Source organism: Lissotriton vulgaris, chromosome 1_2 (assembly GCF_964263255.1).
Source record: "Lissotriton vulgaris chromosome 1_2, aLisVul1.2, whole genome shotgun sequence".
Taxonomy (NCBI): Eukaryota; Metazoa; Chordata; class Amphibia; order Caudata; family Salamandridae; genus Lissotriton; species Lissotriton vulgaris.
In genome coordinates, this window is record NC_141686.1 from 362,908,442 (window position 1) to 362,930,380 (window position 21,939).

Consider the following 21,939-nt stretch of genomic DNA (forward strand, 5'->3'; position numbering starts at 1 on the left):
TCCGTCCTCCTGATCTCAGTGGCCGGTGATGGGTGGTCCCGGCGTGAAGCGGCCGGTACGGAGATCTGGCTTCCCAGGCAAGAGGGTGTTGGTAGTCAGGCAAGGTTCTATTGTGGTTATAGCCCCAGGGCCCTACCACGAGGAGTCTGTGAGGGGCTGTTTGTCCCCGAGGCAAACGGTCACTGCGTCATGGGCAGGTCCCTCGCTATTGTGTGCAGGGCCCCCTAGTTCCACCTTTTTGGTCGCCTGGCGGAGGTTTGTGAGGACCCCTCCACTCTCAGCTCCCTGCCTCGCCTCTCAGTGGCCCTGTCTTCAGGCGCGCGTTCCTCGCCGCCTTCGCTTTGCGGTCTGTGGGCCTAGCTGGGCCCTTCGCCGGTGGCTCGATTGCGCCCCCCGAGCTCTCGGCTCCCACCAGCCCCGAGCTGTCCTCACCTCCGTGTGGGCCTGAGCCCGTTGCCTCCTCGGGTCTCCCAGGAGCCGCCAGGGGTCCCGCGTAGTGCCGGCTGCGTGAAGGTCTTCGCCGCGGGTCCCGCAGAGGCCCGGAGCCGGGGCCTCGAGTGCTGCTCCTCCCGGCGGGCTCTGCCTCCCACCGTCAGGGGTGACGCGTCGGCGGGTGCTCTCTCTTTCGCCGCTGTCGCGGGTCCCCAGCCTCAAGCAGGTGGGCCGGGAGCACGGCTGGCGATGTGCCGTGGGTGGGCTCGGTCGGCAGCAGGGAATCCGGCCGGCCGCTGTTACTCGGCGGAGTCAGCGGCCATTACGATTGCCCTCGTCAGCGAGTGTCCTACCACTTGGAGGAAGCCCGGAGATCGCGCTGGTCAGGACCTGGGCTCAGGGGAGCAGTTGTAGGGTGTCCCCGCAAGGCTGACAGATTGTGTGGTGCTGGGGGGGGGGGATTAAACCGCAATATAAAGGGCAGCATTGGGGATCGGGACGGGGAGCCACAGAAATCGCCGTCCGTTCAAGCCGCCATCTTGGCCACGCCCTACATATGTGTTTTTAAATATTGTTTTACAGCCCTGATGAAGTTCTTCGTATAGAATGAAACGTGTTGGCTGTTTGGTGTACAATTGTCAATATTGTAAAGAAGAATAAAGAACTCTGATTTTTCTCAACATTGGGCGGACATTCGTATATTTACTTCTTTATGGACTTCTTATGTTAGGTGGTGCAACCTACAGTTGGTAAAGTGTATTTGGGTTCTAACCGCCCCAGAGCAACGGCAGGGGCAGGGGAGTTGCACACATTGTGAGCATAAGGCTCAGTTTTCAGTTTAAACTATTGAGGAGATTGTATAAGGAGTGAGGTGCATCACAAAACCAAGGGAGTTTTTATATAGGTTGGCCGTTCCCTTGTTACTTTGAACATTTTGCCTTGATTTTCTCATTTTAAAATGTTTCTGTTCTTTTTTTCATCCCCTTTGCAGACACTGGATCGCAGAACATCAACATTTAGAATGTGGAGAGCGCAGGCTTCAGAAAGTGATGGAAAAGTCCCAAATTCACCTGAAGGTCTAAGAGGAACACTTGCAGCCTTTCCAAGTCATAACTTCTCTGCTGCAAGACCACGACCTGAAGATCTCCACAGGCCTGGAGGCGCCAACAACCTGGGTTCCCAGATCTGTGGATGGACTGCCCAGGAAGAGTTTGGAAAGCTACCAATGCCAGACACTCTGCTTTTTGGGTCCTGCCAAGAAAGCATCCTCATAAATGCTTTGGAGAAGGATGTGAACAACTACAGCACAACTGTAAGCAGGACTCGCACCCCCCCTAACATGACCTCCGATGCGCACAGTGGTCCTAATCCAGAGTCCCATGTGGGGCACCCTCCCACTCTGGTAATGTTGGCCATGCTAGAGCGGCTGGAAGCCAAACTCGATAACTTGCACAATTCAGTGGGAGAGGTCCCTTTTCGAGTTGCACATCTTATGGAAAAAATCTGGGTAGAAAAGGGTCGAGATTTCCTAGAAGGCGGTGCAGTGTCTTTGGAGGCAGTGAGTCCAGCAGGCGTCAGAGATTGTAGCTTCCCCAGGTCCCTTCCAACTGCTCGTCCAGCGAGCCCAGGGGTGCCTAGCCCAAGTCTACAAGTCTTTCCTGATAGTCATGACCCAATGCGGGCCCCCGGCTTACCACCAGTGTTTTCAAGTGAGCCGGAGTTAGATGAACCCTTGAAGCAAGAGCCATTGTCTGTTGATAGTTGGGACCCACAAGACAGCCATTTAATAAAGCCATCATCTCCAGGGGTCCATGACTCGCAGAAGGACCAACATACAGGGCCCGTGCTTCAGACTCGGCTGGACCAGCAGAAGGACCTGCGCCTACAACCAGGACTGCTGGGGGGGCAAGACCTTGGCATGCATCTAGTTCTTCCAGCTGGACAGGGACTGCAGCGGGACCCATGCAAGGAACCAAGGCATGAACCACAGCAGCACCTCAGCTTGCAACGAGTGCTTCCATCTGGACAGGGACTACAGCGGGGCCCATGCAAGGAACCAGGGCATGAACCACAGCAGCACCACAGCTTCCAACGAGTGCTTCCATCTGGACAGGGACTGCAGCGGGACCCATGCAAGGAACCAGGGCATGAACCACAGCAGCACCACAGCTTCCAACGAGTGCTTCCATCTGGACAGGGACTACAGCGGGGCCCATGCAAGGAACCAGGGCATGAACCACAGCAGCACCACAGCTTGCAACGAGTGCTTCCAGCTGGACAGGGACTGCAGCGGGGCCCATGCAAGGAACCAGGGCATGAACCACAGCAGCACCACAGCTTGCAACGAGTGCTTCCATCTGAACAGGGACTACAGCGGGGCCCATGCAAGGAACCAAGGCATGAACCACAGCAGCACCACAGCTTCCAACGAGTGTTTGCAGCTGGACAGGGACTACAGCGGGGCCCATGCAAGGAACCAGGGCATGAACCACAGCAGCACCACAGCTTCCAACGAGTGTTTGCAGCTGGACAGGGACTGCAGCGGAACCCATGCAAGGAACCAAGGCATGAACCACAGCAGCACCTCAGCTTCCATCTAGTGCTTCCAGCTGGACAGGGACTGCAGCGGGACCCATGCAAGGAACCAGGGCATGAACCACAGCAGCACCACAGCTTCCAACGAGTGCTTCCATCTGGACAGGGACTACAGCGGGGCCCATGCAAGGAACCAGGGCATGAACCACAGCAGCACCACAGCTTGCAACGAGTGCTTCCAGATGGACATGGACTGCAGCGGGACCCATGCAAGGAACCAGGGCATGAACCACAGCAGCACCACAGCTTAGAAGTAATGCTTCCAGATGGGAAGGAACCAGGTGAACACCTAAAGCCAGAACCATTGCCCGTTGGTGGGCGTGGCTCAGAGTGGAACCAGCGCATGCAGCCGGTGCGTCCTGATGTACATGAGGCAGACGTGGATTACAAGGTAGTGTCACCATGTACTGATGCCCACAGTACATCCGCGCCCACATCATGCCTCGGACGGGACACTCTGCGTGCAGGTGGGACGGCTCTCACAGGCGCATTGGTGAGAAGAAGTCTGGAATCAGATCCACTACCAGCCATGCCAGGTATTTATTTCACAGTCTGTGTTTTACGCAGAAGGGTACATGGCTGTTTGGTGGTGGTTTGTTGGTTACTGTGCACATTTCAATATCTGTAGGTGTAAGGCATGGGCTGCGGGTGCTGGGACGGGCAATGCGCACCCTACAAGAACCTCTGCGTACAAGACGGAGCCTGTGTGATGTGGTGTGTGGGACAATATGTCCAGTGCAAGGGCCCTGGAAACTAAGAAGGGGCTGTGGTTGTAGAGTGGTTTCGGGCATTGTGCACTGTACAAAAGGGTCTGAAACCAGAAAATGTCTCTGTTCTCGGTTTGAGGAGAGTTGAATATCAGGCGTGGTCTGCCCTCTCCTAACATCCTGCTGACCACGCCTGATATTCAACTCTCCTCGTACTCTGCACATTGCCCTGGACACCCCAATGCACCGACAGTCCCATAGGGCCTTGTACTCTGCACGGTGCAGTCACCTATACTGCCGCTAAGGGCGAGAGTGTTCTATACTATCTCATGGACCCATACTGTCTGCTTGGGGCGAGAGAGTTCAGTACTGTCTCATGGAGTCACCTATACTGCCTGCTAGGGGCGAGAGCGTTCTGTACTGTGTCATGGATCCATACCCGTACTGTCTGCTAGGGGCGAGAGCGTTCTATTCTGTCTCATGGAGTCACATACTATCTGCTAGGGGTGAGAGCGTTATGAATTGTTTCATGGAGTCACCTATATTGTCTGCTAGGGGCAGGAGCATTTTATACTGTCTCATTGAGTCACCTATATTATCTGCTAGGGGCAAGAGCGTTCTGTACTGTCTCATGGAGTCACCTATACTGTCTGCTAGGGGAGAGAGAGTTCTATACAGTCTCTTCCCTGGGCAGTCCAGCATAGCACACGCTGTGGTAGTCCAACATAGCACTTTCCATGAGGCAGTCCTGCATAGCACACGGCGAGGCAGTGCAACACAGCACACACTGAGGCAGTCCAACATAGCACACGCTGAGGCAGTCCAACACAGCACACACTGAGGCAGCCCAGCATAGCAAGCTTTAGTTCTGGCGGTACCGTTGCAGGAGACGTCCCTTTCATAGTTTGTCATACACCGCTGCCCTCTGGAACCAGTCCACCGCCACGGGGCAGCAGAGATGTAGAGTGACTGCGCAACTGACTTTGTTAACCGGTGCAACATGACAATGTGACCTACTGATCGTTTCTGGAGCTGCGAATAAGGTCTACGCGCTTACACTTGACACTGAGAACCCCCTTCTTTTGGTTTGGGACGGTTTAGTGACCGCAGTCCAGCCCTGGTGTCGTTGTGTAGATTAGAAAGGAGCCCTGCAGGGGTGTGGCAGCGACATTAAAAGGCCATTAGCATTAGTGAAAAAACTTACTTTACACTCTACTGTTTGGCACAAAACCTAGTTAGTGGCCAAGTCACATAGGTACAATTACTTGTGTAGATTTACTCCTGCACCCAGGTGTAAATCTGCACTTGTTTGAGGTTCACCATTCCTGAGTGCACATTTACATCTACTTGACTTACATGTCTGCACCCCCTCAAATTAAGAGGGTGAAGCTTTCTTCAAAACGAATTACAAGGGTAATGGTACTAATAGTAACTTTTCACACTTAGGTGGGGGTCTTTGCCAATGTGGTGGAAATCTCCCTATAGGAAAGTGCAAGGAAAATTTTTAAAATGTGTTGTTCTTTAAAAAATAATGAGCAATATGTATTTTTATTCACCTAGAACGAATAAAAAGAAATGTTCTAGCAGAACAACTCATCAGATTAAATGTTTATTTAATAACTAATTTAAATATATTAGTTTAATTTAAAAATAACGATTTAATAATTGTATTTAAAAAATCCTACCCTCACTGACATTTTTAGTTTTAGTTTTAGTTTTTAAATAATACTAAATTTAATTAGAAGCCATGTGGTTAGTTTAGTTGATTTATTTAGTAAATGTTTTTATTTCTTAAATTAGGTTAGTTTTTAACTTTTATGATAATATTAATGCTGTGCTCCTTTGAAACCGACTCTATGACCGCCTCCTGTGTGTCTTCTTTAAAAGAGACAGAAGATCTGAGGCCTGTGGATGATGACGCTGAGAGGAAACATGGCAGTGACTGTCCCTCAGGTGAGTGACACGTGGCGGAAGTCTCAGAGCACAAACACACAAGTGGTCTCACATGACACACACCAAGGAAGCTTACCACCTGCTGACATCTGGGCAGGTTCTCTGAGGGTCCTGTTTGGGTGTCATGGGTGCCCTAATGTGGCCAGAGCCTTGAGTTGTATTTCTTCTAACCCGCAGTTCCTAGCCTTTTAAAACGCCCTTCCTGTGGTGCTTCCAGACTGAACACAATACGGTCTGTGGTGGGTGGGTGTTCTCCCTGTAACTGTTCTTTACTGGACACCATGTCAGGACTCACAGAGGAGGTCTGTGTTTCAAATGTCCTGCCTACCGGCCACACCACATTACTGTGGACCCCCATATATAGACAAGCATTTGCAATGCAGTAGGTCTCTCATTAGTGAAAGTTTAAGCTATTGCCGTTGCAAGTGATAATGTCTGCTAAATTATTTTTGTTTGTGAAAAAATATCCCAGCAGTAGCATAAGGAATAAAAGAAACTCCACAAAGCAAGGAAAGGGTGCAGTACCACAGGCTGGTACTAGGTGTCCCTGTGGCGTTGTAAAGGGACCTCTACTGATCACATAAGGTACTGCATCCTTACTGCAATTATAAAGAGAAACCTTGCAGCTGAGCACATGTTTCTATTTGTTTTTATTGGACGTGAGATTTTGTTTGCCTTGCGTTTTAAAATGCACCATTGTTGTTTATTTAGCTTCTCATTTCCAATAATAACAAATGGAAACGTTTGCTCAGTTGCAATCTTTCTCTTTATAATTGCATTAAGGGTGCAGGACCTTATATGGATTTACAACTCCACAGGGACACCTAGTAACAGCCTGTCGTACTGCACACTTTCCTTGTTTTGTGGATTTTCTTATATTACTTAAGCTACTGCTGGAAACCAATACAGAAGCAGGTGGATAGCAGACAGTGCGCAAAACAGACAACAAAGGGTGGGCGTGCAGGGATCGGGAAGCACAAGGACAATGGAAGGTAAGTGGCCATGGGGAAGCGCACGTGCAACGAAGCTAGGGTGGGTGTTGATGTGAAGTAAAAGGACAAAGGAATGATAGGGACGCGCACAGACATCAGAGGGTGGTGGCATGCAAGAACGGCAAGAAGGTGGGTGGGAGTTAAGGAAGCAAGAGTGGCAACAGAAGGAGAGTGAAGGGGAAATCCAAAGGCAAGAAAGAGGATGAGGAACTCGAAGTGCAGCTGGAAAACACATGCACTCTCCTAGAATGCTCAACCAAAAAGATAAAAAAGTAGAAGCCTGAAAAGGGAGCAGTGGAGAGATGCAAGTAATCAGTCTGTACTCCAGGAGAGGAGCAAACACCAGAAGAGGAAGGAACGCCACAAAAGCTGACTAATAAGAGTCAAGCAAATGTGAGTAACAGTAAAGACAACCAATGGTAAGCAATGGGCGGGCCTGAGGTCCACTCTCAGTTTAAAATAATAGATCTAACTCCATGTGCTCTATATTTGTTGCGTTCATACTAAAAACACTGGAACAAACGGGCAGCCTCTACTTTTAAAGTGTGAATGGTGAAAATAAACTTTGGTCAAAATGAATTTTTATTGTTTCCTATTATAAACGTAGCTTAAATAGTGCAAACTCAGTTTGCTTCAGTTTTTTCTAATATAGCTTTTCCAAAGATCAGGTTTGTTTTTGAGATTGAAAATCAGTTTATTATAATAATATCTTTATGTGGCACTTTGTACAGTACTTCTACTGGTTCAAAGTGCTATAAATAAGGTGTGTTTCTAAAACTTAAATTAATGGCACTCAGTTTGCCACCCTTGAAAGGATGAAAGCGCGAGTTGGCCTTACTCGTGACCTGCAGATCACGGTATTTGTCAGCACTGAGCGTTTAACGCCTGTAGCCCTCTGGTATGTGATGGGGACTGGAGTTAAGATCTGTTCCCACCTCTCCTGTCGACAGGTTCACTGGTTCTTTCATGCCGGCTGGAGACTGGGCGTGGGAGGTGGCAGTGGTGGAGTTCCCATTCGTGATGTATGCTCATGGGTAAGGCTGGCACCAGTGTGCAGTCTATGTGAGAAAGAATGAAAATGAAGAGCATGTGTGATCTAATTTGGAAGGGTCTTTCCAGAGTACATGCTGTTTTTATTCACCAGAAAATATAAAGTCATTTATTTTACCACCTTTAGGCAAAGTGTGGGCACGTTATTTCACACCGCTCATGGCCACTGCGCCAGATTTAAATATTTTGTACATGTATCGTTGGGGCCTTTTTATCAAATTCTACTATTTTCACCGAACATATTTAGAAAATTTTGCTGCAGAATAAAAAGTTGGCCCAGTTTATAAAAAATATCTTGGTGCTGTGGGCATGACAATAACGAAACTGTTCTGGTTTCCATTAAAGTTGATTTACCACCTTTGTGATCGGGGCACTGGGTTGGGACGGCGCATGCATGGCCGTTTAATGCACTAGCGGCCCCACAGCAAAAAGGCGCAGAGGAGAGATATTGTAGCCACAGCCGCCCCACAGCAAAAAGGCGCAGAGGAGAGATATTGTAGCCACAGCGGCCCCACAGCAAAAAGGCGCAGAGGAGAGATATTGTAGCCACAGCGGCCCCACAGCAAAAAGGCACAGTGAAGAGATATTGTAGCCACAGCCGCCCGGTGTAAAACAGCCAAAGACCACAAAGGACTCACTCAGTCCATTCAGACTCCCAAAGCAAGAAAAAAGTTTCGAAAAGAAATCAAAGATAATCAACTTCATCAGCCTTTCAGAGGAAACACAGGGATAAAAATGTTTCTAGCTGACGCGTCAAGAATTTTCAATTCTATTAAGGAATCTGAGGCGAGGATTATGCTTCTCTTTCTTTACTGAAAAACACAGCAGCCAATAAAACTTTAAATAGGATAACCCGAAAGGACTGCCACGCCACGCCACGCCATGGTATGCACCAATCATGTAACCCCCAAAGGTATAAATGTCCTGAACACTAATCTTCTTCCTCTTTCTTTACAAAACATCAAAATTTCATATTGAAAATTGTAATTTCACGCAATGTTATGTATAATGATGTTGGGTTTCTTCCCGCCCGTAATAATGTTTGAAGTATATCCAGTGAGTGGTATATTACGGCTTATATTCTCCTATATTTTCAGGAGATCAGAGAAAGCCGTATCATACCACTCACTGGATATCCTTCAAACATTATTACAGGCGGGATGAAACCCAACATCAGTATACAGAACATTGCATGAAATCACAATTTCCAATATGAACAATCCATATCACATATTGAATATCGATGTTTCTAGGGTGGGATAATCCTCGCCTCCGTGTCCTTAATAGAATTGAAAATTCTTGACGCGTCAGCTAGAATTCTTTTAATTCTATGGCAGTCCACTGAGGCTTCGGATTATGCTAGTTCAAAGTTACTCCCCCACTGTAGATGCCACATCAAAAAATGGCTTATGATAACATGTCTTAAAAGTAGAATCGGAAGACCAATCTGCCGCAGTCATAATGTCCTCTAATCGAGAACTTTCAGAGAAAGCTTTAGAAGCCATAGCTCCTCGCACCGAATGGGCTCCCAAAGCCAAAGTATCAATACCTGCCAGACCTAATAACCTAGTGACCCAGCCGGCTAAGGTTGCTGCAGTGACTGGGCGAAAAGGTCTCTATAAGGAAATCAACAACTATCCTGAAACGTCATTTCTAAACTCTCAATTACAATCCTCATAGCATTTTAAACATTGTACAGCACACAGTTTACTATGGAGAGGAAACGCAGGATAAGAAGCACACTTGGAGTTTGTTTTTTGAGATTGTAAATGAGACCCCCGAAGGCGTGAAAACCCTGCCTGCCAAGTCCAGTGTTCGCACGTCAGATACTCCTCTGCATGAAACTAAACATAAAAAAAGTGTCAGTTTTGCCGACAGTTGCTTACGCGACAAACCATCATTTGCGGGCCAATTCCTGAGAAAACACAGAACTACGTCTGCATCCCACAGTTGTGAACATCGCAGTTTTGGAGGATTCACCAATCTGATGCCTCTCACTATCTTACTTACCAAAGGATGCTACCCCACCGGCCTACCGTCCACATGAAGATGACCGGCTGAGATGGCGGACCTTAAATTATTAACTGTCTGATAGGCCAAACCTTTAGTCACCATCTCCAACAGGAAATTAACTATCATACGAATTCCGGAACCCACGGGATCCCCCTGTCGTTCAGAACACCAACCAACCCACTTACGCCAAGCTAATTCATATTGTTTATGCGTAGAGGGAGCCCAAGATTGATGCAGGAAAAGCGTTACTTCCAGCGAAACTCCCGGCATTTACCAACGTCTCCTGAAAGTTTCCATGCCATGATGGACAATTGTTCCTGAACCACTAATGAATACGGTTGACCCAGAGGGTTCGTCAATATCTCTGCATATATAGCAGACTTTTTGGAGGAGTACAACACAAGGTCAGCGCTGCCGGGAACCAAGCTTGTGCTCTCCAACACGGAGATATCAACAACACCTCACCTTCCAGCCCACAGATCTGCACCAATACTCTCTGGATACTGACAAACGGAGGAAATGCATACAGCATATCCGTCATCCACGATTGAAGAAATGTATCTGAGTTGATCGCCAGAGGATCTGGTCGCCAACTATAACACTGAGGCAATTACGTCTTCAGTCTGGACACAAACAGATCAATCGAACAAGGGCCCCACTTGTTGTTTAGCTGTTGGAATACCCTGGGATGAAGTTTCCAATCACTGGAGTCTCGAAGGAAACATGAGTTTCAATCCGCCACCACATTTCACTTGCCCAGAATGTACTCCGCTGTCACCGAGGTGTGATGTAGGAGGCAGTAGTGCCAAAATTCTATGGCCATTTCCACTAAAAGACAGTACCTCGTGCCAACTAGACGATTGATGTATCTCACTGCTGAGAAATGTCCATCCGCAGGAGAATACAGCAACTCACCTTCTGTGGAGAAAGTTTCCTGACCGCAAACAAGCCCGCCAAAAGTTCCAGACAATTTATATGGAGTTTCAATTCCTCCACGGACCATCTGCCCCTCATCTCCACAGAGCCGCTGCGGGCTCTGCAGCCCCATCTGCTGGCAACTGATTCTATCACTACTTCTGGGACTGATGCAAATATGGCCTTGCCATTCCATGTCCTGTCCTGCTCAGAGTCCGAGATGTCCGGGGCGGCAGGAGGAGACTCCTCCGCCTCCCCTGGGTTCAATAGAGCTGAAATTCCAGAAGGGAGGGACCCGCCATAGCTATGGTCTTTAATGACATTAGGCGCCACCAGGGAAAAGACTTCAGCTGAAGAGTGAAATGATGGCTCGCCCAGAGATGCCTTAAATTTGCGCTTTCCATAGTTCTCCAGGGGCTTAGATTATAATCTGCCCACTGGTCAACCGCCTCGGGGTAGTACGCCATCATGCTATTGGAGGTGTGGAGAAGGTTCCAGAGGGGGTGACCCAGTGGTGACAAAGGCCCTACAATCCCTCCCTAACCTGATTATAAGCTATTCCAGGCCCAAAGCCTATCTCTTTTATATCCAATATATTTGCCAAACCTCTGTATCCCAACTAACTAGGAGACTAACTAACTAGGAAAAACTATTTTCTTTAAGTGTGGAGGGAGCCACCCCTTTATTCCTTCTAGGGCAGTGCCCTGCAACGCTTATCCGCCCCGCCGGTCGTTCACTGAGGACCGGGGATTGAGCTGTCCTTAGACGCGTATGCGCGCTCAGCCGATAAGTAATAAAAACCTGATACGGCTGTTTGCGCATGCACGAATCCAGTGGCAATGAAAAGGGGACTGCTCCCCGAGCGTCCAGAGCGCGTCTGTCCTTCTCCACTCAAGCCACCAGTAAATATATATCGTCAACAATACAGCAATTTACTTGTAACGCGGATTGATCGTGACCATTAAAACACAGTATACGTTTGAAATAAATCGCATAGTAACCACATATCACTCTAGATATAGTAAAATAAATGCACTTAACTCGCTGCTGCAGCAGCAAAGAAAGAGAAAGAAGATTAGTGTTCAGGACATTTATACCTTTGGAGGGACCTGATTGGTGCATACTATGGAGGGGCAGTCCTTCCGGGCTATGCTATTTAAAGTTTGATTGGCTGCAGTGTTTTTTCAGTAAAGAAAGAGAAGCATAATCTGAAGCCGCCGTGGACTGCCATAGAATTGGGTTCAACAGAACTGTAACTTTTATTCATTTATAGTAGTGGGTATTTGTTTTTTGTTTTTTACGCCTGCTGCACGCTCTGCTTTCCCAGAACCCCCTTTGAAATCAGATGCATTAATCCCGGCAGGGAGTCCGACAAAATATGTCAGGAAAAGTAAATTAAATCACTTCATTATTCTAGACAAACCCAACGCTTGGCTAATGGAACTGGATGAAGGTGGACAACACACCCACCACAAAGCGGCGGCAAGAGAGCAGTGCCCCCTTTACCCCATGCCCAACCACTGCCCTCCCTCGGACACAATCTCAGAAGGGGCCCATGTGCCACCACTAAACCAACTGGGCTCTCTGCAGGACCTCCAGGCGCTGCAAGCATAGTGCATTGCATAACAAGCAACAACAATGGCCGAACAGCAACGCTACGCAGAAACAATAATAAAACAAGTAGTGGCAAAGGCAATCATTTTGGCTTTTGTGTAGCGAACAGGATTGCAAACACAGATCAAACACTGCACACGTTTCTCACACGTAGGACATGTGTGGCATGGGCAGTAGCATAGGTATGTGTGGCATGGGCAGTAGCATAGGCATGGGCTGTAGCATAGGCATGGGTGGCATGGGCAGTAGCATAGGTATGTGTGGGATGGGCAGAAGCATAGGCACAGGTGGCATGGGAAGTAGCATAAGTATTTTTGGGATGGGCAGTAGCATAGGCACAGGTGGCATGGCAGTAGCATAGGTATGTGCGGGATGGGCAGTAGCATAGGCGTGTGTGTGATGGGCAGTAGCATAGGCATGTGTGCCATGGGCAGTAGCATACGCACGGGCAGTAGCATAGGTATATGTGTGATGGGCAGCAGCATAGGCAAGGGTGGCATGGGCAGAAGCATAAGCACGTGCCATGGGCAGTAGCATAGGCACTGGTGGGACTGGCAGAAGCATAGGCACAGGTGGCTTGGGCAGGAGCATAGGCACAGGTGGCATGGGCAGGAGCATAGGTATGTGTGGGATGGGCAGTAGCATAGGCACTGATGGCACGGGCAGTGGCATAGGCACTGGTGGCACGGGCAGTAGCATAGGCACGGGTGGCATGGGCAGGAGCATAGGCAGTGGTGGCATGGGCAGTAGCATAGGTATGTGTGTGATGGGCAGCAGCATAGGCAAGGGTGGCATGGGCAGCAGCATAGGCACTGGTGGCATGGGCAGTAGCATAGGAACGGGTGACATGGGCAGTAGCATAGGCACTGGTGGCATGGGCAGTAGCATAGGTATGTGTGTGATGGGCAGCAGCATAGGCAAGGGTGGCATGGGCAGCAGCATAGGCACTGGTGGCATGGGCAGTAGCATAGGCACTGGTGGCATGGGCAGTAGCATAGGCACGTGCCATGGTCAGTAGCATAGGCACTGGTCGCACGGGCAGTAGCATAGGCACGGGTGGCATGGGCAGGAGCATAGGCACGGGTGGAATGGGCAGGAGCATAGGTATGTGGGGGATGGGCAGTAGCATAGGCACTGGTGGCACAGGCAGTAGCATAGGCACTGGTGGCATGGGCAGTAGCATAGGCACGGGTGGAATGGGCAGTAGCATAGGTATGTGTGTGATGGGCAGCAGCATAGGCAAGGGTGGCATGGGCAGCAGCATAGGCACTGGTGGCATGGGCAGCAGCATAGGCACGGGTGGCATGGGCAGGAGCATAGACACGGGTGGCATGGGTAGGAGCATAGGTATGGGGGGGATGGGCAGTAGCATAGGCACTGGTGGCACAGGCAGTAGCATAGGCACTGGTGGCATGGGCAGTAGCATATGTATGTGTGTGGGCAGCGGCATAGGCAAGGGTGGCATGGGCAGCAGCATAGGCAATGGTGGCATGGGCAGCAGCATAGGCACTGGTGGCATGGGCAGTAGCATAGGCACGGCTGGCATGGGCAGGAGCATAGGTTGTGTTGATGTGTTTGTGTTTTTTGGGGCTTTTCATAATCTGGGTAGCTCTGTCTTACTAGAGAGAGTGAGGGATGTGGCAGCCGCTGGTTTAAAGACGAGCGTTTGAACCCGCAGCGGAAAAACCTATTCAACTCCAATCTAACTCCTCAGCTGACACCCATACAACAAATCGTATAAACTAAAGATACAAACCAAGATCAGACTGCAATAAACAATAGCGTCACTCTGATTGAATGCTGGATGCATCACAACATCGCGGCAGACACTTATTGACTGTAACTCATGCCACGCTTAGGAGGTGAGAGATGAGTGTGTCTGTCCATCGTTCGGGAGGAAGAGAAGCTTGTACTTTTAGGAGTCTGCTTCATGGCCTAGATGCCCATGAAGACCTGGGACGCTTTTTTAAATGTGGTGCATTTTCCTTGATAGTGCCTGGCGCAGCTTTTAAAAGGTGTGCCAGGTGCAACCCGGGAAAGTGCGCCTTCTTATGTTCAATGGGCTGCCCCCCCCGGGGCAGCTGCAAACTCGTGCTGCCCTGGGGGCTGCGCATTCAGTGAAATACAGCGCAGCTTTGAAGCAGCCGCCCTGTGTTTCACTAGACAGGTGGCAACCCCCCTGCACTTTTAAGAGGGGAAAGAGATCACCTTGTGACTGCATCTGCCTGCAAGGGGATGTCTCGGGGGTCCATAAAACCCCCCTTTCCACCCTCCAGAGGGCTACTATCTGGGGGTGCACTGACAGTGCACCACCTTTTGGGTGTCTTTAGCTGTCATAGCGCATCCTGACACATTCTTTGCCTCCGCGCCAATGTCTATAATCATATGCGGGCTCAGAGCCAAAGAGATTCCCTCATTTGCAAGGAGCCACGCCCCCATGCAAATGAGGGAACGTCCTCTGGTGATTACACTGGCGCTATGTGTGCGTCGGCGCTATCTGTATTACAGAAAGGGCCGCACAAACGTCTGCGGCCATTCCTGTGATGCCAAAGTGCTACAGGAGCGTGCAAAGCCGGCACGCTTGCCCGTTGAGCCCCCAGGGCACTTTTCATAATACGGCACCTGCACGGATACACTTATGGGAGTTGTGTAAAGAGTTCCTTTTACCTTCATTCTTTACTCATCAAGTTAGAGTTGTATGTTCCAGTTGTGCAGAGTATTGGGGCTTTATGCAGTCAGTCAGCAGATTTCACACTCATGCAGACAGTTCATTGAAATGTAAATGTTGTAATTATTTTTTGGTTTGAATTCATTTTAGGCTATGGGACGAAAACAAATATAATTTCGGTCGTCATTAAAGAGGAGGAGGAGGAGGAGGAGGAGGAGAGCCATCCCACTACCTATCCGAGGCCAGAGGAAACACAAAACGTCAGTTGTGCTTCAGGTAAGAAATGATGCTTTCCCTCATAGAATCACGCGCAGGCTGACAGCTCCAGCTGGGATTACAGAGACACATGCCTCCAGTAAGTGTCTGCCTATCCTCACCTCTGGTATTAGGGGAAGACGTGCACCAACCGAGCACCTGGCCATCTACACTTACGGGGTCGTATTATGGAAAGTGCCCCAGGGGCACAATGAACATGGTTGCCCACTTTACGTGCCCTGGGGCACTTTGGTATTACTGAAGGGGCCACAGACGCTTGTGCTGCCCTTTTTGTAATACAGATAGTGCTTGCACCAATATAGTGCCAATGCTATCACCAGAGTGTGTTCTCTCATTTGCATGGGACGCGGGCGCACAGGCAAAGAAGCTGTCAGGAGGTGTGCTGACAGTGCGCCTCCTGAGAGCTGGTCTCTGGAAGGGGGAATGGGCGCCATGGACTCATAGGGGTCCCCTGGTTGGCTGGTGCAGTCACTCACTGCACCTACCTGCAAGGGGATCTCTGTCTACTTTTAAAAGTGCTGACTTGGGTCTGTCACATGCCCAACATGGGTCTGACTCAGAACTGGCATGGGCCTGTTTCATCATTCTGTTGCAAATCTGACATGGGTCTCTCACATGACTGTCATGGATCTGTCACATGTCTGTCTCACTTGGGAGTGTCATATAACTGTCCCTCGTGTGATTGTCACATGATGCCTTGACATTCGTATATCACATGTCTGCCACAGTTATCATATTACTGTCCAACATGAGTGTGTCATACCACTGCCCAATGTTGTACATCTGTCACCTCCTGCACTGACTCCTCCCCCCTTCACCCCAAACACAGCAGCACAGCAAGATCCAGACCCCAGGACACTTGGTACACGAACACTCAGACAGATGAATCACCACTGCAAACAACTGGAGAGCAAACGGAGAACGAGCCATGACAATGCAGACAGGAGCACCGTCCAAATCCATCTTGAGACAAGTCCACCAAAGGAACTAGACCACCAAACGTGCCGCTCCGGTGGATCGCATCAATACCAGCACCAACAGAAGCAAAGAAACGTTCACCGTTGTGAAGGATTTGACCTCACAGGCGGCTGCCTTCAACTCAATCACCCCTTCGCAGGACCTCTGCAACACTCGTTCAGTTCTTCAGCAACAAAATCACCACTATCTACAGCAACTTTAACCCTCAAATGTACCAGACAGACCTCTCCAAAGTCCTCCCGATCTTATCCAAATAACTTCTGCTCGCCATCACCTCATAAGAACTGCTCCCAGCGTGAAGTCAATCAACTCAGGAGCCCCATCAGAACCCTGCCCCTACCACACCATCTCCAGAGTACTGCATTCCATCAGCACCATGCTCACACTCATTCTGAATGTTTCCTCCTCTTCCACAACCTTCCCAGATGCTTGGAAATAGGCACTGGTCCTCCCACTGCTGATGGAACCCCCCACTGCCCCGTGAATGCTTACCAACTGAAGACCAATCTCTCTGCTATCGTTCCCGTCCAAGATCTTAGAGAAAATCATCAACAAACTCCCCACTGAATACCTCAATGACTACAAACTTCTCAATCAATCAATCAAGCATTTATAATGCACACTACATACCCGTGAGGATCTCAAGGCGCTGAGGGGGGGGGGAGGGGGGCTACTACTGATCGAAGAGCCAGGTCTTGAGAAGTCTTCTGAAGGCTAGCAGGTCCTGGGTCTGTCGTAGGCTGGCAGGGAGATCGTTCCAGGTCTTGGCGGCGAGGTAGGAGAAGGATCTGCCGCTGGCGGTGGTGTAGGAAGGTAGATCCTGACTATGGTTGCCCCCAACTTTGTGCCTGGTGTTTTGCTGGTTTTCCGACTTAGTTGACCTGGGACCCTGCTATTCAGGGCCCCAGGCCTACTGCTCTCTCTGTAAAATGGATTCCCTGTACCTTAGGTACATAACCAATTGGTACTGGGCCACCTTATCAGACCCTGTAACTCAGGGCATAGGTGTACCCAGGGCCTACCAGGGGCTACAGCATGTATTATGCCACCCTTGGCTGGCCATCTAAATCTGACACAACTGGCTGCACGACAGCTGGGGCAAGGTGGTGTAATCACCCTTTGCTTTAGATATAGTATACCTATATCTAACCCTAAAATGGACACACAGATTCCTATCAGTCACTCCTATGGCAGGCCTTGACAATCCTGAAGGCAGAGTGCTTGGAATCGTGTGAGATGGTGCTCTGGCATGAGATGAGGCCGTTTGCAGCTTGCGGAACCAAGTCCTAATAGCTGTTCCATGATAACGCATACCATATACTCTTAAGTGCATTATAATCCTTGCGGTTATATGCTATCTCTGGTATCGCTTTATCAAAACATGTCGAGTAAGGTGTCATACGAATTGGAATACTAACCCCTCGCCAATTCTGGCGACGGGGTTAGCATTCCACCCTTCTAGAGGGACATGACATGTATGTAACTGTGAACCCCGGTTAAAGTTAACTCAAGCCTCAGCATCACAAAATGGATGCTGCCACCACAGACACAAGTCTGACCCCCTGCAGCTGGGAGTCCTTCCAGCAAGGGGAGCTTGGACAAAGGGTTTCCTGTCAGGGGCGGTGCTAGCACCATCCCAGACAGGGTTTTGTGTATCCTGGGTAGGCAGGGCTTTAGAGGAAGGTGACTGCAAGTGGCACCCCGGTGCTCACTATGCATCTGCCGGCTAGAACCAGTTCCAGGGGCACACCAGCCCCTGAGCTGGGGAAAGTCCGGCATGGGAGAGGGGTGTAACCACCCCCCTTCCTGGTCCCACCCATGGGCAGGACCTAGTCGCGTGCCAGCCCCTTTTCCTAGTATAAAGATAGGAGCGGGCCCCCTTCCAAATGAGATCATCTTTGAATCCTGAAACTACTTTCTACGAAAGGAACTCTCGACTTCTTCTCAAGATTTCTCCCTTGTGACTAAGGAGTAGTCACCCTGCACCCGCAGGCACCATCCAAGAACACTGCGGTTTGCTGCACGTCCTTCCTCCGGAATCCGACTGACCAGCACGACGAGACCCGGCTTCCCTGGCACCACTGACTTCTACCCACATCGTCGGCTCAACTGAGATCCGTGGGTGCGACGAGACCTCGAGGGACCGGCCATCTTCAAGACTGCACGACGCTTGCCCAGCACGACCGCCGAGGGATCCTCGAGTGAGTGCTTTGGGGTCTGAGAAGCCCCAACCCTGAGCAGCTCCAGCACCGAAGTTCAGCCCTCCAGCATCCACCAGATCTGCGTGGGGCCCTTCTGCTTTTTGCTGCTCACCGCGTATTCTGGCTACTAGCCCGCTGGCTTGTGGCCTTCCCGACGACGAACAACATCAACACTGCTGGTCTGGTTGCTCCAGACTGGCCCTTGCTCCCCTCCAAAAGAGGAGCACCCCGGACCCTCCTGGTCCACTCCAGACGCCATTTTAATTCCACCGCGTGGGCTTGCATTTGCCAAGACTTGTTGCCCCAATCCTGGGTCCAGCGAAGTCGACAGCAGATACCATCGTGGGACAGCTCGCACCTCCATCCTGGTCGCCGACAACGCCTCCTGGTCCGTGAGACTGCAGAGCCCAGCGTCGCCCACTCACCTGGTCGAGGTGACTTTGTCCGGTGCCATCCTGGTGCCCAGCTAATCACGGGCTAGTGATTCAGAACTTGGTCCCCTCTGCTTACAGGTGTCTTCCATCTTCGATCCAGGCTTGGATCACTTCAAACTTCTTCACTGGTCGCCTGCCAGCAACTTCTTCTTTCAGGCTCCTGGTTCGTCAACGAGGGTTTCCGACGACACTTGAACCCTATGCAGCCGCAGCCCCTGGGCTAGGTAAACCGAGTACCCCGGTGCTCCAGCGTAGAACAACTCTCTAAGTGCCTAGATCCACTTTCGTTTTTGACCTACCTAGTCGGGTTCGCCCGAGAACACTAACTTTGCATTTACTAGTATCCATAGACTTTGTCCCGCATCCCGCGTGAGAGTGCACACTATGCACCCGAGTCCCCTAGGCCTCCTGCTAGTAATCTGAAGGTTCAGTAGTCCATTCCTAGCGATTCCAAACCCTATGAGATTAGTACTTACCTGCTAGTAATTTCGCATTCCACTTTTATAGTATATGGTTTTTCGTGCCCCTCAGGCATTTGTGTAAATTGTGCAACTTATAGTATTTTCGTAAGAGTTTTGTTGTGTGCTTAGTACCCTGTCCTCATAAAGAGTACAGGACTGTTGTGATCTAAATAAATACACTGTTTATTTTCATAACACTTGTGTGGTGTCCTTTCACTTGGTGTTCAAGGGGTATATGTGATGGTATTACAGCTGGCTTAACACGCCCTCTAGAGTTTAGCCCGAAGACTGCACGTATCCATGCTACTAGGATAGCTGGTCTATAAGGTTGACTTACAACCAATCATCAATAAGGGTGGTTTGGACTGATACAAAGTGCTCACTAGAATAGTGAACATTATATATCAGGCCAACTTCTCACAGGTTGTTTTCCGGATACGAGGAACTGTGGCGAGGGCGAGTGTGGCAGAGCGGAGGTTGCGGGTGGGGGTGTGGAAGCTGAGCCGGTTGTTGAGGTATGATGGTCCGGTGTTGTGTAGCTCTTTGTGTGCGAGGATGAGGAGTTTGAAGGTGATCCTCTTGTTGACTGGGAGCCAGTGCAGGCCTCTCCGGTGGGGTGCGATATGGCTGCGCCGGGGGACGTCGAGGATCAGTAGTCCGGAGGCGTTCTGGATTCGTTGTAGTCGTTTCAGAAGCTTGGCTGTTGTTCCTGAGTAGAGGGCGTTTCCGTAGTCGAGTCTGTTGGTGATGAGGGCCTGGGTGACGGTTTTTCTCGTGTCGGGAGGGATCCACTTGAAAATCCTGCAGAGCATTCGGTGGGTGTTGAAGCAGGACGCAGAGACGGCGTTGACTTGCTTGGTCATGGAGAGGATGAAGCCCAGGTTGTGTGCATGGTCGGTGGGTTCCAGGGGTGTGCCTAGCGATGTGGGCCACCAGCAGTTGTCCCAGACTGATGGGGTGGGTCCGAGGATGTGGACCTCTGGTTTGTCTGAATTCAGCTTCAGTCTGCTGTCCTTCATCCAGTCGGCGATGGCCTTCATTCCTCTGTGGAGGTTGGCTTTGGCGGTGTTGTGGTCTTCAGTGAGGGATATGATCAGCTGGGTGTCGTTGGCTTAGGAGATTATGTTCAGGCTGTGTTGTCGTGCGACGTGGGCGAGTGGAGCCATGCAGATATTGAAGAGCGTCGGGCTGAGGGAGGATCCCTGTGGGACGCCGCAGATGATCTCGGTTTTTGAGCGGAAGGGAGGGAGGCGGACACTCTGGGTTCTGCCGGAGAGGAAGGATGTGGTCCAGGCCAGGGCCTTCTCTTGAATTCCGGGGTCATGAAGGCTGGCTGATAGGGTGCGGTGGCAGACCGTGTCGAAGGCAGCTGATAGGTCCAGGAGGATGAGGGCGGCTGTTTCTCCTTTGTCCATCAGGATCCTGATGTTGTTGGTGGCGGCGATGAGGGCGGTCTGAATGCTGTGGTTGCTGCGGAAGCCAGATTGGGATGGGTCCAGGACGTTGTTGTCTTCGAGGTAACGGGTCAGCTGTTTGTTGACAATCTTCTCTGTCACTTTTGCCGGGACGGGAGCAGGGAGATGGGCTGGAAGTTCTTGAGGTCCTTGGGGTCCGCCTTGGGTTTCTTCAGAAGGGCGTTGATCTCGGTGTGCTTCCAGCTAACCGGGAAGGTTGCTGTCTCAAAGGAGCTGTTGATTGTTTTTCGGAGGTGGGGTACGATGGTTGTGCTGGCTTGTTGAAGACGTGGTGAGGGTAGGGGTCGGATGGTTTTGATGGTGTCTTCGTCGCTGACGTGAGTCCAGGCGGTCAGGCGCATGTACGGGTGGTGATCGCAGGGGTAGTGGAATCGGTGGTGGGTGTGGGGGTGTCAGAGTTGATTAGTAGTGGTGGTCTTGAGAGGGGCGAGGGTGTTGGCGCAGTCGCTGATCCATTGTTTGAGGTTGGTTGCGGCGGTGTCTGGGTTGGTGGGGTCGGCGGGTGGTCTCAGGGCGAGGGTGGTAGTCAGTTGGTTCTTGGTGACCTTGCCCCAGCAGCGGCGTGGTATCTGTTGGGTGCGGTGGTGTGTGGTGGGTTTCCTGAAGGTGAAGTGGACGCATCTGTGGTCGGTCCAGTGGGGTTCGGTGGTGCGGTTGAAAGAGACCTGGGGGCTTGTGGAGAAGATGGGATCTAGTGTGTGTCCAGCGGCGTGGGTGGGTGTCGTTACGAGTTGTTTAAGTCCGAGGTTGGCGAGGTTGTCGATCAGGGCGGTGGAGTTGGCGTCGTTGTTGTTCTCGAGGTGGAAGTTCAGGTCCCCGAGGAGAATGTAGTCTGTGGATGCGAGGGCGTGGGTGCTGACGAGGTCGGCGATGGTGTCGCAGAACTGTGGTCATGGTCCGGGTGGTCTGTAGACGAGAGTCCCTCTGAAGGTGGTGTTGGGGTCGGTGTGGATCTGGAAGTGCATGTGCTCGGCGGTGGTGAGGGTGTCGTCGGTGCTGGTTGAGACTCTGAGGGTGTCCTTGTGGATGATGGCGATTCCCCCTCCAACTCCGTTGGTGCGGTCTCTGCGGGAGATCTTGCAGCCCTCTGGGATGGCTATGGCGATGTCTAGGGCTGAGGTGGCGTTCAGCCAGGTCTCCGTCAGGAAGGCGACGTCGGGGGCAGTGGAGTCTAG

At 50.7% G+C, this 21,939-nt stretch overlaps 1 pseudogene across 1 annotated transcript in view; it reads left to right on the forward strand.

Annotated features, from left to right (window-relative positions):
• Positions 1 to 21,939, forward strand: part of LOC147736875 (uncharacterized) — a 52,053-nt pseudogene that overhangs the window by 23,813 nt on the left and 6,301 nt on the right. Inside the window, exons 2-5 of the transcript XR_015307516.1 lie at positions 1,424 to 2,409; positions 3,190 to 3,598; positions 5,540 to 5,687; positions 15,090 to 15,215. The product of XR_015307516.1 is annotated as an uncharacterized LOC147736875 (transcript). The remainder of the gene's footprint in view (positions 1 to 1,423; positions 2,410 to 3,189; positions 3,599 to 5,539; positions 5,688 to 15,089; positions 15,216 to 21,939) is intronic.